At 44.3% G+C, this 17,198-nt stretch overlaps 1 protein-coding gene across 3 annotated transcripts in view; it reads left to right on the forward strand.

Moving 5' to 3' along the window:
• Window positions 1-17,198, forward strand: part of LOC101164133 (gamma-adducin) — a 138,527-nt gene that overhangs the window by 30,381 nt on the left and 90,948 nt on the right. The window contains exon 1 of one of the 3 annotated variants that reach the window (XM_023951103.1): window positions 12,044-12,287. The exons of 1 other annotated variant lie outside the window; for it this stretch is intronic. The gene's annotated coding sequence lies outside the window, so the exon portion shown is untranslated. Of the gene's footprint in view, window positions 1-12,043; window positions 12,288-17,198 lie in introns of those variants that run through there. One more of the 3 variants, XM_023951043.1, reaches the window with a different exon arrangement.

A 17,198-nucleotide genomic window follows, 5' to 3' on the forward strand; every position in this document is an offset into this window, starting at 1 on the left:
TAGGCAGTGGCCCCCCTCCTGTGGTTGCCGTATGGAGTGGGCCCCCCCTCTTTCGGTTTTATTTGCACCTTAGACATGTAGGGCCCTTGGTAGGGAGGGTGCTTGGACATCACTGCCAGCAAGCAGCGGATGTCCTCCTAGCACCCTACCCGCCAATTTTAACCGCACCTTAGACATTTAGGGCCCCTTGGTGGGGAGGGTGAGGGGACATCACTGTGAGTAATCAGGAGATGTCCCCTTAGTGGCCTACCCGCCAATTTTAACCGCACCCCCCTTAGTACACCCCCCCCCCCCCCCCCCTCAATATATACATCCCAACATAAACACACACACATGCACACACACACTCTCTCAAACACACATACACGCACACACATTTTGCAAGGAAGGTGGGACCTAGGACCATCTGTCCCCTGCCTCTTCCCTGGTGGGGGGTACGGGCCCCTTTGTAACGGCGGCTGTGTCCCCGGGGTGCCGGCTTCCTGGGCCCGGCGGTGCTCTCTCCGCGCGGTGGGGGGGTTCACATTACATCTGAGCCGGGGGTGTTCGTGTCCCTGGGGGGTGGGTTCTGGTCCTTGCTCCTGAGTGCTGGGCCCCGCCAAATTTCCAACTGTGGCCGAGCCTGGTCGGGCCATATTTACAACACCCCTTGTGGGCCCTCTTTTTTCCCCGGGGTTCCCCCCTCCTGGGCGGGGGCGGCGGGCCCCTGCCTCGCTCCTCCCTGGACCAACCGTGGGCCGGGCGGATGGCTGCCTGGAGTGCGGAGCGGGTCTCCCTTGGGGGGTCCTGGCTCGTACCTGGGGTTGGGGCGGGGGGATGCCCGGAACTCCTGGGTGGTGGTGGGGTGCTCGTCTGGGGCTGTGGGCGTCCTTCTCCGGTGGGGCCCTGCGTTGGGTTCTCCCGGCGCGGCGGGGGGGCTGCTCTCCTGGTTGGGCTGGGGCGGCGCCCTCTTTCCCTCCGTGCCTCCCTGCTCTCTGGCTCTGGGGGCCTTGCGGCGGCCCTGCTGGCCCTGGCCTGGGTGGCGGGCTTGGTCGCCCGGGCGGCGGTTGTTCCCTGCCGGTTCCCGTGTGGCGTTGGGGGGATTCCGGCTGCCGCTGCTGGTGCGGTGGGGGTCTTGGGGTGGGGATGGCTGGGCACTCTCCCTCCTTCTTTTCACGTTCCACCATCCATTTTAGAAGAACATAAACACTCACCTGAGCACAGGTGTTAGCTCAACAGACTGAATGACTGAAATATTTCACACTAGTTGGTTTTAAGGCATAAGTATGCGTGTGAACACTATCTGTTTTGTGTACATGTCGACAGGTGGACATTTTTGCAACTAACAGGTGTGTTTATAACATTTGAGTGTGTGTGTGGACAGGCTCCGCCCTTTTTTTTTTTTTTTTTTTTTTACATTTAAACCTTACCATAATGATTAACAACCAGTAAACTTGTTGCTTTATGCTGCTTCATGGTCTTATCCCCCTTCCCCTCCTATTATCACCCCCTACCCCCCCTCTCTCTAACGTCCCTCTCTCTTCTTCCCCTCTTTCCTTTTCCGTCCGGTCCAACACCAAAGATTTTCAGACATGTTTGAAATTAATAAAGTTTGGCCTCAATTACAAAAGGCGTTTATTCAGACATACCTTTGGTTTGTCTGAAGATTAATAACCCCTCTTGTTAAAGTAAAATATGTCCAACCCAAGAGGCCCTCAGCTCTCATCTGTCTGCCTAACTGTTGGACAGGACAGTTAAAAAAAAAAAAAAAAAAAAAAAAAAAAAAATACAGCATAACTGATTTATTCCAAAGCTGTCTCACTTCTTTGTGGTTGTATCAACTGCAATTAGAGGCTTGTCTCCCTGATGGAATTACAGCTGTCTCCACACTGACAGCTGGGTTGTGTTTGAGTCTGCACTTGATTTATTCTAAACTGCTTTGATTTGACCTCTAAAGCCATCGTTTATCTGATTTGTTTCGTCTTCCACGGTCCTGTTTTGGTCGGTGAAAACTCTGAACATACAGCGAGATAGAGGATGTGAATGGGAGGAAGTGAAGTGGAATTGTGATGTGAAGAAGGAGGAGATCCATGCAGGAGAGCAGATGGAGACGCATTGAGAGGAGCAACAGTGAATTAATTTATAGTATGCTACTGCTGCAAACAAGTATGCGAACCCCAGAGAAAATCAATGTCAATGTTTCGTAGCCTTTGTTTGCGATTCCACAGGTCAAACATTTCCTGTCGTTCTTCACCAGGTTTGCAAACACTGCAGGGGGAATTTTGGCCCAGTCCTCCACACAGATCTCCTCTAGATCAGTCATGAAGTTTCAGCTCCCTCCAAAGATTTTCTATTGGTTTAAGGTCTGGAGACTGGCTAGGCCACTCCAGAACCTGGATCTGCTTCTCACGGAGCCATCTTTGGCTCTCCTGGCTGTGTGCTTTGGGTCATTGTCATGCTGGAAGACCCAGCCACGCCCATCTCCAATGCTCTAACTGAGGGAAAGAGGCTGTTCCCCAAAATCTCCTAATGCATGCCCCCCGTTATCCTCAGTCGTCCTGTCCCATGTGCAGAAAAACACCCCTTAGCATGATGCTACCACTCTCATGCTTCACAGTGGGGATGGTGATTTTGGGATGGTACTCATTCTTTTTCTTCCTACAAACACAGCCAATGGAATTAAGACCAAAAAGTTCTATTCTGGTCTCATCTGACCTCATGACTTTCTCCCATGACTCCTCTGGATCATCCAAATGGTCAACAGGAAATTTTAGACGGGTCTGGACATGTGCTGGTTAAAGCATGGGAACCTTCTGTGCCATTTCAAACATGACGTCTCGGTGGATTACCAACAGTAACCATGGTAGCGGTGGTCCCAGCTCTCTTCAGGTCATTGACCAGCTGCTCCCGTGTAGTTCTGGGCTGAGTCCTCACCCCTCTAAGGGTCATTGAGACCCCATCAGGAGAGATCTTGCATGGAATCCCAGTCTGAGAGAGACTGACAGTCTTGTTTCTTCCATTTTCTAACAGTGGATCTTTTTCACCAAGCTGCTTGGCAATTGCCCCGTAGCCCTTTCCTGCCTTGTAGAGGTCTAAAACTGTGTCTCTGGTGTATTTGGACAGCTCTTTGGTCTTGGTCATGTAAGTAGTTGGAGTCTTACTGATTGTGTGGGGCGGACAGGTGTCGTTATGCAGCTAGCGAACATTTAAGAGCCTGACCAATCAAGTTTGTGACAGTTCGACGCTGACATGACCTGATGGATCAGGTCTGCCTTACCTAGATTTATGGACCTGGTATTTGAAAAAAAGAAAAAAAACAGGATTTTTATATTTATCTAAATAAACCATTTTCATGGTTCTTTGAATGTATTTGTCAGTTGAGTAAATGAAAACTTTTTGTTCTTCCTTCCTTAACCTTATTTTTAGGCTTTGGGGTTGTTGCCGTGGGAATTCACAGATTACTGATTGATCGAATCTATTATTCAAAGTGCTGTATAGAGTTTAGCATTTCCTGTTTTTTATCTAGAAAAATGTAAACATTCACTCTATTTACTGATTACTTACTAAGTAGTTCATTGTGCAAACAGTTACTTCATGACTTTTTCTAAATCTGTCAAACATCTGAAATGTTTTCACAGACAAAGGTCTCTGCTTGTTTCTCTGATTCCACTGATGTCCCCCCCCCTGCTGTTGACGGTGGAAATGTGGCGTGGGTGTTGTCAGGAAAAGTTCTTGGCATCCATCGGCTCCTCCACGTCTTCACTGGAGTTAGTCAGGCTTAAAGTCTTGATTCATGTCTCGACATTTTCCTGTGGAATTGGAAATGAAATTTAAAAGAATGGTTTCAAGGCTGAATCAGCTGAAAGAAGTCATTCTTTTCCTAGAAGTTTTTTTCATGGTTGGTGTGTTTACTTAATGCATCAATTTCAAACAATGTCGGTTTGTTGCACTTTAAATTGTTGCATTTAAGTGCTTTAAGCATTATGCTGTGAAGCTTCACTCTGTCATTTTGTTCATAACAAGCATCCGCTGACCTCAGACCAGACGTGGATTCATTAGTGAAGCGCTGTTGTTCTGCCACTGTCACATGGACTCACTATCAACACGGGGAATTAAAGAGACGCCTCCATCCCCCATGATGCATGCTCCCTCCGGAGGCCCGACAGAAGTCAACTCCATTTACTTGACAAACAAGACGTAAGAAAACGTGTCTGGCTTTTGTTAGGATTACTGCTGGGGTTGAATTAAATATGTATGGAGAAACCGTACAACTAAATCTATCCCTAACCCAACCATGTTGTATTAGAATAAGAGACTAGTTGTTCTCCCTTTTTTAAATTAAAAAGAAAAGAAAGACATTATGATCAAAGTCAGATTTATTTCCACAAATATATTAACATAAAGATGGTGTATAACAATTATTCGACTTAATCAATGATTCGATTTATATTCCTAGCGTCCAACCAGATGAATCTGTATGACCTAAGGTGTTAATTGAATTGACTAATGCCATTATAAAATCCTTTTTAAACACAATAAATCAATTAATTGATATTGGAAGATACCATCTGGATTGAGGTACAGTAGGTTTAAGTGACTCTAAGGTCAAACCGACCAATCACAGCAACGACACACGTGTGATGTCATCAACACGGATCAGTCCATCATTCCAGTCCAATGTGTGGACAGATTTTGAATAAAGTCATGTGACCATCCAGTGTCTAGAATGTTCTAAGAATGTTCCCTTTGGATTCTCTGGATGTGGAAAAACAACAGTGGTGAACTTTAGGAAACTAACATGTGAATGGATTTGACATTCATTCTAGTTTACTGGTTGGTTTGGACACAGATTTCATTTAACTTGATGATCTGGAAGAAATCCAAGAATCTGGAAAACTGATCAGTAGCAGGAATTTCTGTCTGGAAGTTTGGATGAAGATGATCTGGATCCACTTTAGGGCAGAGGATCTGGATCCACTTTAGGGCAGAGGATCTGGATCCACTTTAGGACAGAGGATCTGGATCCACTTTAGGACAGAGGATCAGAATGAACCAACATTGTGTCAGCATGATGATATGATACTGTGTTGTATTGTAATACAATTTGATGCTGTCAGGTGTTTGGAAGGATATATCTGAACTCCAGAATCAGGATAGCTCCGATTGAAAGAACACAGGAGGACGCGGCACACAGGGTAAGGTACCGAGACAGGCAGACTCCGGCAGGCTGGATCAGACAGATTCTGGCAGATCAGGATCAGACAACAGGTTTGGACCAGGTAGACCGAGTCAGGCCAAGCAGGAGAGCTGACCTATGACTGATGTTATGACAGAGGTGAAAGTCATGGGGTTGTTTCCAGGGCAGGCAGGGCAGGAGCAGGGTCCTGACAGATGTGATGCGGTACGGTACGATACGATGGGTTATGGATGGAATCATTGTTAAATGAAATCTTTACATCCCTATAAAGGTGATGTGGTGTTCTGTCCATTAATACTTATGGGGAAAGTAGAATATAGGGAGTAAGGTGTATAAATACAAGTTAAAAGTTAGGAATCAGTTTAGACTTCACTCCGGAAATCCTGAAGAGATTCTCTGTCCCAAGCTTACTGTTGAAGAAGACAGTACTGAATATTTTTTAACCTTTCTCTTACAAGTTTAAGTTTTTCTTAGACGTTGTCACGTTTCATTATTATTTCTTCCCTTTTCCATTGTTCTGTATCCAGTGACACTACTTAGCGGTTTTCCTGTAACCTAAATCCCTTTTTGCTCCTTGCCAGCTTTGTTCAAGCTCTGATATACTTATTTTTAACAGTCCAACGATAATCTCACACTTTCCACCATGGATGGCTGCTGCTTGCGTGGTCTTCCTTATCTGCCAACGTTGGCTCAGTTAACATCTGACTGCATGATAAACAGTCACTGGACCCGTCTCTGCTGCTGTTCGCTGTCCAACTTTATATCCAAAGCTTACCAGGCGATGCCAGGCTGCTGCTGTTGGGACGTTTAGAGAGGATTTGGTCAATGTTTCTCTTTTATCCCCTTTTGTTTTATGATGGTTGTACTTACTCTGTGTAAACATGGCTAGAGTTTTGAGTGAGAATGATGGATGCCATTCTCTTCTACTTAGGCAACTTTCACTTGCTGTTGGTAACAATTTGGGGTTTTCCCAAAGACAAAAAATCAGTTATGTGAAACTTCGTGTGGATTGTTAAATTGTTCGTTTGCACAATGTAAACCAAGCTGAACCCTGCACAACAGTTTGCAATAGGTCTGCTGTTTGCAAAAAACTAACCTTAATGTTGCTGCTCTTCCAAAAATCTACAGTTTGCATTCTTGTTCGGGGGCCTCAAAAAAAGCCAGCATCTGACGAAAATTCACCGCCTGTTAGTAAGTCAGTCGCCGTCTACTTTTGATGACAAACAAAAGTTTTTCATTTAGTACCTCGCAGCAAATAATCTGTCTCTGCAGGTTCCAAGATTAGTACTGGGCAATTGTGAGCATTTTTTTGTTTGACGACTCGAAGTCATAGGCTAACGTTTGCGCTAAATTAGCCGTGTTTATTATTTGTTTATTAGGCCTAATTTTGGTGATTTTCTTTAATGCTCCTCCTCTTCAGGTACACACCATACGAGAACATGAACCCCCCCCCCTAAGTCAGTCCTGTTATTTCACCTCCATGCAGCGTCTGGTTTTGGCTGATGGGGACGATTCTTAACAGGATCCAGACAGAAGTGGAGGATAAACCTGCTGGACTCACAGCAGGAAGTGTTGATGTGGAGATAGATAGCAGTGTTGTTACACACCGATGCTACAATGATGCTATGCTAATGAGCTGTTCTGTGTGTCGCCACAGCGTGACCGTAAACTGGTTTAATGTCTGACAGCATTTTCACAGACCAGACTTTACGACATGGAGGATGAATGCAGCAAATGACTTCATGGGACGTTCATAAAAAAAATGATATCTTCTAAATTTAACAGACATGAATGCTACTTTATTAGCAGCATATCACAGCATAACCTGTGTTTTATTGAAAAAAGAATTAGAATTAGGAATAAAGCACATTTTTGTCAATCTGCCCCGCTTTAAATTTGTCCTTGTTTTCTTAGCATGTTTTAACGTGACTTTACAGTGTTCTGCTGCTGTGCTAAAGAAAACAGAAACAACTTATTTGGGATAAAAAATTAAACATTTTATTGACTGTGTTACAAGTTCACTTCACAAACATTGGTCCATCCGGGGTTCCTCCTTAAAGTTTGGGAAGTTGTCGTTGATCAGCAGTCACAGAAAAACAGGTTGTCATAGGTGTCAACAGTAAAAAAGTAGAAGTTGAACTAAATTCCCCTTCTCTTGCTTTCAAACCAGTTTCCTTTGAAAATGCAGAGAAAGGGCCTTAAACATTTTCCTGGGGAAGGGCATCCAGATCCCCCGTCAGTCAACGCCTTCAGCTCTCAGGTGGTGTCCTCCTACCTTCTCCTCAGCAGACTTCTACTCTGAGAACCTGCGAGGCCCCCGCTGACTTATACTCTCAAAATGCGTCCATGGAAATTCTAATTTCACTAAACCTTGATCTAATGTTAGATCAGGGATACAGGCCGGATGGTGAGGTTTATTTTGGGACAGGTATTCTCCGTCTCAGAAAGTAGACTCTGTAAAAGTCTCTGTGACGTTCAGTGTCCTGCCCAAGGACACTTTGACAAATGGGCGGGCAAGGCAGGAATCGAACCTGCCGACCGCCCTACCGCTGTATCCCAGCTGCCCCAAATGCACATTCCAGTTCACCCTAAACACACCACAACTACTTTCAAATATTTTCCACCGTGCAAAGTCGCCACTTTTAGGCTCAAGGAAAGATTTATCCTCTTCTCTTAAATGTAGTTTGACAAAAACCAACCTAACTGCCCACAGACCAAGTAGGAAAAGCCAGTTGAAGCCTCTCAGTTGGTTTCACAGGAACTCCCTCTTACTGAATCAGCTTCTTTCCTGGTTTAGGGATTTGACTTTTTTTGTGTCAGGTATAGATTTGTTATTTTTTCGGATAATTCTAAGATGGAATATTCTTCAAATCTGTTCTTGACCTTTATATGTAGCTTTGAACTGGAAAAACATGCATCTGAATAATTCTCTGTCTTTTCTAAAGGATTGTGTTAAAAAAGCAATGTCTGTGCACTCAGTATACTATCTATACACTCAGTATACTATCCATACACTCAGTATACTATCTATACACTCAGTATACTATCCATACACTCAGTATACTATCTATACACTCAGTATACTATCTATACACTCAGTATACTATCTGTACACTCAGTGGTCACTTTATTAGGTACCTTGCTGGTACCGGTTTGGACCCCTTTCATCTTCAGAACCGCCTTAATCCTTGGTGGCACAGATTCAACAAGGTTCTGGAAACATTCCTCAGAGACTTTGGTCCATGTTGACATGACAGCATCACACAGTTGCTGCAGATTTGTCTGCTGAACATCCATGATGCTGGTCTCCTGTTCCACCACATTCCAAAGGTTCTCTATTAGGTTCTGGTGACTATGGAGAACGTTTGAGTCCAGAGAACTCATCGTCATGTTCTAGAAACCAGTCTGAGATGATATCAGCTTGATGACATGGAGCCTTATCCTGCTGGAAGTAGCATCAGAAGATGGTCCACTGTGGTCAGAAAGGGATGGACATGGTCAGCATCAATACTCTGGTAGGCTGTGGTGTTGGAACCATGCTCAGGTGGTACTAAGAAAACATTCCCCACACCATGACACCACCACCACCAGCCTGAACCGTTGATACAAGGCAGGATGGATCCATGCTTTCATGTTGTTGAGGCCAGATTCTGACCCTACCATCTGAATGTGGCAGCAGAAATAGAGACTCATCAGACCAGACAACGTTTTTCCATCTTCTATGGTCCAGTTTTGGTGAGTCTGTGTGAATTGTAGCCTCAGTTTTCTGTTCTTAGCTGACAGCAATGGTACCTGGTGTGGTCTTCTGCTGCTGTAGTCCATCTGCCTCCAGGTTGGACGGGTTGTTCTTTCAGAGATGCTCTTCTGCAGACCAGGCCGTCTGGCACCAACAACCATTCCACATTCAAAGTCACTTCAATCACCTTTCTTCCTCGTTCTGATGCTGGTTTGAACTGCAGGAAATCACCTGGACCATGTCTACATAAATGGATTGAGTTACATTAAGTTACGTTCCATTTTCATGACGTCCCTTGAGGTGGCCGTATGAGCCTTAGGACACACCTGTGCTCCCCTTCAGGTGCAGCCACTCCTCTCTATGACCCTCCAGGGACCCGGATAAACCAAAAACCAGCAGAACCCGTACGGGTCAAACGCCCATGGGGGTGCATGTGACTAAGGCCTTACATATGGATGTCAGATGTCTGTTTTACAGGTTTAATCTGAGTGGTGATGTCACATTTTCTGGGACTTTTAGGACTTTAACGTTTGACAGAGGAGATGATTCTGCACCGGAGCATCACAGGCATGAGTTGCAGTGGGTGATTATGAACTTAAAACAAAATTGAAATTGCTAACTTTAGTTTAATTTCTAACATGGAAAAGAACTAGCAATCAAACAGTGATTAGGGTTTTCTTGTTTCATAGTTTTAGCGCATGTCTTCTTGGGGACATGCTTTCTTCAGAAGGCTGGAATGCCAATGTGAACTCAGCTCTGAATGGAAGCCCAGCATGAGGAATCTCTGTGACCGAGGCTTTCTCATGCTAATTCTATGTTGCTGCCTGGCTGACTTCAGTTTACATGGAACAGAAACTTTAGCACCACTTGTCTGTTTCTTTGGAGAAAGAGTTCATTAAAAAAATGTCCACCAATAAATTTAAGCAGTTTATAATAATAGGATTTGACTTGAGTATCAGCCACATTTCAGTTTCTGTCTGTTCTTTATTAAAATGTGAAAACATCTGAAATGGAGAAACACAAACTGGTTCAAATGCTTTCAACTGTAGGGTTTTCATATGTATTTTATGACCGCAGTAAACTCTTAGTACGACTGTTGTTATGGTTATTAAAGTTGCTTCTATCTTGTTGAATAGACCAGTCTTTACCATTCATTGCTGATGGATTTACTTTGTCTCGGCGTCCACATCACACAGCTCCGCCCCCTGTGGTTCTTCCTGTGAGTGATGGGCCAATAAGAGGACAATCCCATCAGGTTTTTACAGGCAGAGCCCAGCTGGGTCCGGCGGGAAAAGACCCGTTTACCGGGCATTTAGTGGAAAAAAAGCAAGTAGAAGTTTTGCTGACTAATCCCAACGGCTCCACCCACCTGTCAATCAGAGCAATAAAAACAGCCACAGTGGCTTTCATGAATAGGAAACCGAAAGAAACTTGGCATCCCGGCTTTATGTCAGTTTAATGTTGGACTCTTTAACAGGAGGTCAGGAGGAAATTTCTCTCTTTAGAAACAAGCCCCCAGTGGTCATTTGGGGAACTAACACTTCTGATTAACCCTTGTGCTATCCTATGGGGTCCAGATGACCCCCCCCCCTTCCATTGAGGTGTTCTCCCTACCATGACAAAGGTGGATAAAGGTGGAAAGATTTCATGTAATCCATGGACACCAGTGAAGATCACAAATCATTGAAGAAAAAAGGTTCAGAGCACTGTCTAGTGGGTCTAGATGACCCACCTCCCAATGTTAAAGTGCCTAGGATAGAACAAGGGTTATGGAACCATGAAACAACAGGGAGACTTAGCAAAAGACAAGAAATATAGTTTCTCCATTTGGATTTTACAAAACATGGTTAGTAGACCCATCTTGTCTTCATGCCTGAAGCGCATTCTTTCCTTTTATTTCAAATTTCTAGGATTTTTATGGAGAAGTAGTCTCACCCGCTTTGTCTCATACATAACATTTTCTGTGTAACTGTGTGTACTTGCAATTGTGTATTCACATGTACACTCAAATATCAAAAACATACAAAATACAAAAGGAATACGAAACACACTTTAGGCACACATCATCTACACACAAATCTGGAGACGTGAAGAGACAAATTTGATCTGTGCGTGAATGTGATTTTGTGTGTGTCAGGTGATTGGTGTGTGTTATTTTGTATATGTGTGTGTGTGCGTGTAAGAGCTGTTTATAATTTGTAGTTTTAAGCTGCGGTCATTTCAAGTTGTGCATGCATAAATTGTCTTTTGTATTATTTTGTATTTTTGTACAATTTTGTATTGTACTGTACCTGTGAATACGTGTAAACAATTGCAAGTACACACAGTTACAAAATGTATACAAAATGTATTAGATGAGTCACAAATCATGAATTTTGCTCACAAAAATCAGGTGAGACTTTTTTTTTTCTATAGATTTTTTACAGCACAGATCCTTTTAACCTGATGCCGCTGGCCGCACGCCGCACGCCGCACGCTTACCTTGTCATGACAAAACCCTGCAGCTTTTCACTGTTACTGTTGCATAATGTGGTCGTTTCTACACAGGCTGGTCTGCACAGCCACACTGCTCACAGTCCCTAAAGACGGGGAACTGCCCAGAACACGTTGGGAAGAAGAGAAAAGTTCATTCCTTTGACTTTTCTGAGGACTTTGAGGTGATTTTTAGCGTAGCGTCCAGTCTCCTCCACATTCCAGCACGTCTCTCCTTTCTTTGAATTTCTCTTTTGTGTGCAGAGAGACTTTTCTCATGAGGGGGGTGTTAAGCTGCTGATGCTGAGTGTCTTTAGAGGAGGAACTCTGAAAGGGAAAACAATATCCACTACTTTTGTGTTTTGTCTGCTCAGCTCTGCAGACTCTAGCAGATGTATTTAAAGTGGCGGTTTGGTGTTAAAGCGGGAAGCGAGCTGTGCAGAGGAAGTGGAAAGGACAGAATTCCCAATCTTGGAGATGACAGTGACGAGTGAAGCTAAACAAAAAGACGGTTAATTAAGAAAAAAACTCTCACTGACGTTCCCTGGAGGCAAAAGGCCCCCCCTTCCCTTTGCTGAGTGGATGCGTGAAAGTCCCTCCCCCGGTCCCGCCTCCTCCTCCACCACCGCCGCTCTTCCCTCTCCGCCCCGGCCAGCACTGCAGCAGATTCACGCCGCTCTCCGCCAGACTGGCGTCTGCTGCCGCGGCAGGAAGGAGAGCAACGGAGGAGGGATGCAGTGGGAGGGGCGTGCAGCAGTTTGACGGGAGAGCGAGCGGCGGCGGCGTGGACGCTGCAGTGCAGGTGGATCAGTGCTGAAGAGGAGGACTCCGTCCTGCAGGTTGGTGCTGCAGATTCTCTGGGATGGATGAGGGAGGTGTCCGCCTCCTTCCACTTCCATGCAGGTTTGTCAAGCGGCTGAATCGTGCCGGACAGCAGACTGTTGCAGACTCAGCAGAGTCCAGACAAACTTCCAAAGTTCTGGTTTGGGGCAGCAGCAGCCCTCTCCCCCCCCTTTAAACCTAGTTTTCCTGTGGAGATGAATGTAGCTGGGGGGCCGCCCTCATTATCTCGGCTGGATGGGGGTGTAATCTGGGGGCAGTGGGGGATCTGAGTGGTTACCTGCGTTCACCTCAGACGGACCGGGCTGGTGGATCAGAGCAGGGGTCCGGCTGGGGGCTTTGGGGGGCTCTGGTTCACAGGAAGGCATTTGGGGCTGACCTCCTCAGTGCTTGACCTTTTGTTATCCGGCCGTTCCTATGAAAGGCCCCCTTTCATGGCGGGACGGCCTGACGGGAAAGTCCGTGCTGTGTGGCGCTTCTCTTGTTTGCCTGACCTGATTGTCTGCCTGCAGTCGGCCCGCTGCATCAGAGTCCCAGCGCTCTGCTGGAAGCGTTTATCTCCATCCAGGCTCCACATGACATCATTTCATCACATTCATGTTTCAGATTTATCCTGCAATGGTTTAGCGGCTGATGGTCAGACCATTTGATCTTTGATCCTCTTCAAGTCTTCCCAGTGGTCTTTTAATGACGATGATGGGAGATGGTTGGGGAGAAAATGACATTTTCTTAGGCGGCTAATCATTTGGTCGTCCATCATCAGGAAGATAACACAAGTAGATGTCAGAAGCACCAGAAACAGCCTTTTCATGGGCCTCCATGACACTGTGGACACGTCATCTTTGGAGGCTGCCGGTTTGAAGACGCTCCTCTGACGGCACAAATGAAGAGACGCCAGCTAACGGACTGGGACTCGCTGTCAGGTTTTATGAAGTGTGACGCTTTCAGATGTGCTGAACCTGAACCCCCTCTGCTGCGTTCTCTTCTTCTTGTTTCTTTAAAATCGTTCCTTTCTGGCTGATAGACTAAAAGTCCTGTTTTACGTGGCGTTCAGCTCATCCAGACCGTCTATGGATTGAGCTCAGCTGATGCAGAGAATCTGATGTTGCTGCTTTGGTTTAAGTCACATGGAGGAATAAATGTTGATGTTTTTTCTTTTCAAGCAAAGTCCCAAAAAGACTTTGTCCCTGGTGTCATGGTGACAGGCTCCGCCCTTTTATGGGTTTGGAATCCTTTGATGTTTTTCTGTAGAAGCATAGAAGCAAACCTTCAGTAGGTCACCTGCTTTCCTTGTCCTCTTCAAAGGTTTTCTCGCTGTTCCTGGAACGCCGCTCTTTGGTGTTTGTACTTGGGGGGGTGGAGACTTTCTGTCCTGCTGCCCCCCACCTCTGCACACCCGCTCTGGGCTCAGTGTTTTGTGATTTGTCATTGTGAAACCTGAAGCCACATTTGTCAGCCTTACATTTGACTTATCACATTCCAGGCAGGTAGTCTGATACCCCCCCCCCCCATATGCTGGGGGCGAGGAGGCACTTCCTGTGATGGTGAAGTATTATCCTGGTGTCTCAATCAACCTCAGTGACCCCAGCGGCCCTTCAGTTTCCGTTCCACATGTTTCCATTTACGAGGGTTGATATGCTGTGTGTGTGTGTGTGTGTGTGTGTGTGTGTGTTTGTGTGTGTGCCTGTTGTGTAGGCTCATTGTGTGTCATACAGAATGGTTTCCATTTGTCCTTTCAGTTTACGGACGTCTGTCAGAGATCTAGATTTTTACAATGATTGTCCTTTGAAAGGATTATAATTACTTTGAAATGATTTGGAGTTAAAATAAATGCAGATTTTGTAACTTATTATTTGAGTAAATAAAGGAACTGCTAAAATGCTAGTTTTGGTGGATTGGGAGGGGCTGGAGCTCAGAGAGCCTGTTGTTAGAGGAATACTCAGAAATACATGAATGGATCAAAATATCACTTTGGATTGTTTTTTTGTGAGGAATGAACATTATAAAACCCATAAAAGCTCAAGAAAGTTGATTTTTGCATGATATAGATCCTTTAAAGAAACCCTTTTTAATATTTCCAGATATCAAACTCGATTTTAAAGTTGAATAAAAGAGTCTTCACTTATGTAATGAGCTTCTGTCGATGAATAAACTAATTATATGAGTTGTTTTTTATATTTTTACTGTCATTAACTACTTCCAGCCACTTGTGGTTCACTGCCCAAACTGTTGTGACTTTTTCTGGATGATAAAACACGCGCCAATATTTGAGTTAATAGTGAGTCTTTCACAGTAAAAATGTTCCTCCTCATATCAATTTGTGTTTATATTGATGTTTATTCCCAAAATAGAAATGGATTAATTAAAAAAAAAGTTAAATAGATAAATGGAACCCATTGTAGCTGAATAAGAGTAGTGGTAAATTATACATTTTAGGGTGCAATTCCCACAAACAACGGCTAAAATACAGTAATCTTAGGTTACTATAAATTAACTCTGACTTTCATTTTTCACATATTTTGACCTTTAGAGGGAAAACGGTATGTTTCCTTCAAACAGACCGTCATGAGTCAAAAACAGAGGAGAAAAGCAGTTCTGGTCTGTTTCTTCTTTGTATTTCCTGAATTCTGTCTGGCTGACTTCTTTGTGAGCCTCAGCTGCAGATTTTGACAGATTCAGAGAAGAGAAATGGCCACAGCAATAAATCTGGGTCCTTGCAGGTGCTGGAAGTCGTGCTTTTCCTTCTAAACCTTGTTGAAAACCGACCACAGTAACCCAAGTCTGAACCGTGGTTTTCCTTTTTGTTTCCACCAGCCGGTCCCACTAAGCCGTCTCCACCTCGTCTCTTTCCATATTCTGTTGTAGTAGTATCAAACTAGAACACAGCGGTCTGATAGAAATCATGCGTCAAACTATAAATATTTAAAAGTAACAAAATTGTCATTTCAGAGCATCATCTGCATAGAGTTGCATCCATGCAAAGGATGCAGCCCCAGGCGTTCATGTCTGGTCCTACTTTGCTGCAGAAAGTTAAACTGTTATTTCTTGTTGACCTGGCAGCCGTCCAGACGTGCACTTGCAGACGTGCACTTGCAGACGTGCACTTGCAGACGTGCACTTGCATAGGAGAGAAACCTCTGTGGTGTTGCTTTAATTCAATTCAATTTTATTTGATTTTATTTGTATAGCCCAAAACCACAACCACAGTCGTCTCAGGGGGTTTAACTAGATCTTGCTAACGTTGACCACAGTTAGTCAAAGCTTGTGCATTTAAAGAAATCAAATGTTGAATTTCCTGCAGCTGTTTTGGTATCGAATGATTTCTTCCCAACCTTATTTCAACAAACGGCTCAATCTCCTGACTTGACAAACGTTCGACTCTCCAGACTAGAACCATCCATTTAACTGCTGATGTCTCTTCAGTGTCACGTTTCTGTATTTTGCAATAATACTAACGTTTTTATGCTGAACCCTGAATCCCCATTATCCGTCATCAGACAGACGCTTTAAAAGCATAATTTTATTTTTATCGGGTCGCTTTTATTGTTTCGTTTTAGACCTCGGATCAACATGATTTCTGATTTGTCACCTGATTTATGTCAAAGTGCCTTAAATCTGGTCTGCTAGTTATGATGTTAATAATGATGCTGGAAGTAAATGTTATGCATCTGAATCTAAATCTGACTGAAGTCTTTTACGTCTTGCAGTTTCTGGGCTCATTGTCCGGAAAATGAGTAAAGTCTACGACGCTAACAGGTTTTCCTGAACTGTGTGGATCATCAGAGCAGATGAGGGTCGTGACCTCTGCTCACAGGGAAAGTTAAAAGCTGCTGCTTTCAGAGGAAAAGATGTGTAGTTTTTTTTGTTTTTTTGTGTGTGTGTGGTGGTGGGGGGTGCATGATAATTGACTATGAAGCACAGAATCCCAATTGATTGGGTAAAAACCCTCATGACCATTTGACCATGTCATTTAAATGTAACCATTCTCCCCCACCACCCTAGAACCCCAGACGTTGCTCGGATCAAACCATCCTCGTTTCAAAGTCACAGAAAAGGTCACGGTCTGAATTTATTGAAGCTTGTTGTTGCTAATGAACTGGAATGCTGATGTGCTTCAGAGAGCATGAGGCATGAAGTCTGGATCTTAATCTCACTGGAAGTTGTTGGATGGGCTTCAGAAGACTTTGTGTCCTAAATTCTTCAGCTTCAAAGGTTGTGGAGAACATTCTCAGAGTCACATTTACCAACATCTGTCACATGCTGGCGACCTGTCAGTCACCGTGGTTTCAGCTTCTACCTTCTCTGGTATTCTTACTCTGAACACAGAGACCCCATCCTCGTCTTTAAAGGAAGAATAAAGGAAAAAGCAGGAAAGATGTAGCAGACGCCTGGTGTTTTATTCCAGTTGGAAGGGAAAGGTTATTTAAACAAAGCTGGTCAAGATGACAAAGTATCTCTTCAAATTCAAAACGTCATGATGGAATTTTTCTAGAAAATCTGTAAAAGGTCAGTGGTTCAAGTATCCACGTCGGTGAAGCAATGCGTGGTCCTCCACATTGTCTGCTCCACCCAAAACTTACACCATCTGAAGTGTCAACATCCAACTGACACACAAATGCAGAAGTGTGCAGAGTGGGTTGTGCAGCCAACAGGAGACCTCACAAGTCAAGGTCACATCAAGCCTCTTCTGAGTCTGATAACGGCAGTTGCAGGGAGTATTATGTCTTTTTTGCCAAAAAAAAGTCTAGCTGGAAGCCAAGTTTTTGTTTGATTTGACAATTTTAAAGCTGCATTGCTTCAAAAAGAGAACAAACATTACAGACGTGTCATCACTAACCTTCCAAAAAAAGACGTGGCGAATAAACATAAAATACAAATCTGGTATTTTCTAATAACAGACATGAATCCACAGTGTTTCAGCAGTGTATTAATTTCAGAGTAATTAGTTACAGTTACTAGTGACATGCCCAAAAA

The sequence above is a fragment of the Oryzias latipes genome, chromosome 1 (genome assembly GCF_002234675.1).
Source record: "Oryzias latipes chromosome 1, ASM223467v1".
NCBI classification, from domain to species: Eukaryota; Metazoa; Chordata; class Actinopteri; order Beloniformes; family Adrianichthyidae; genus Oryzias; species Oryzias latipes.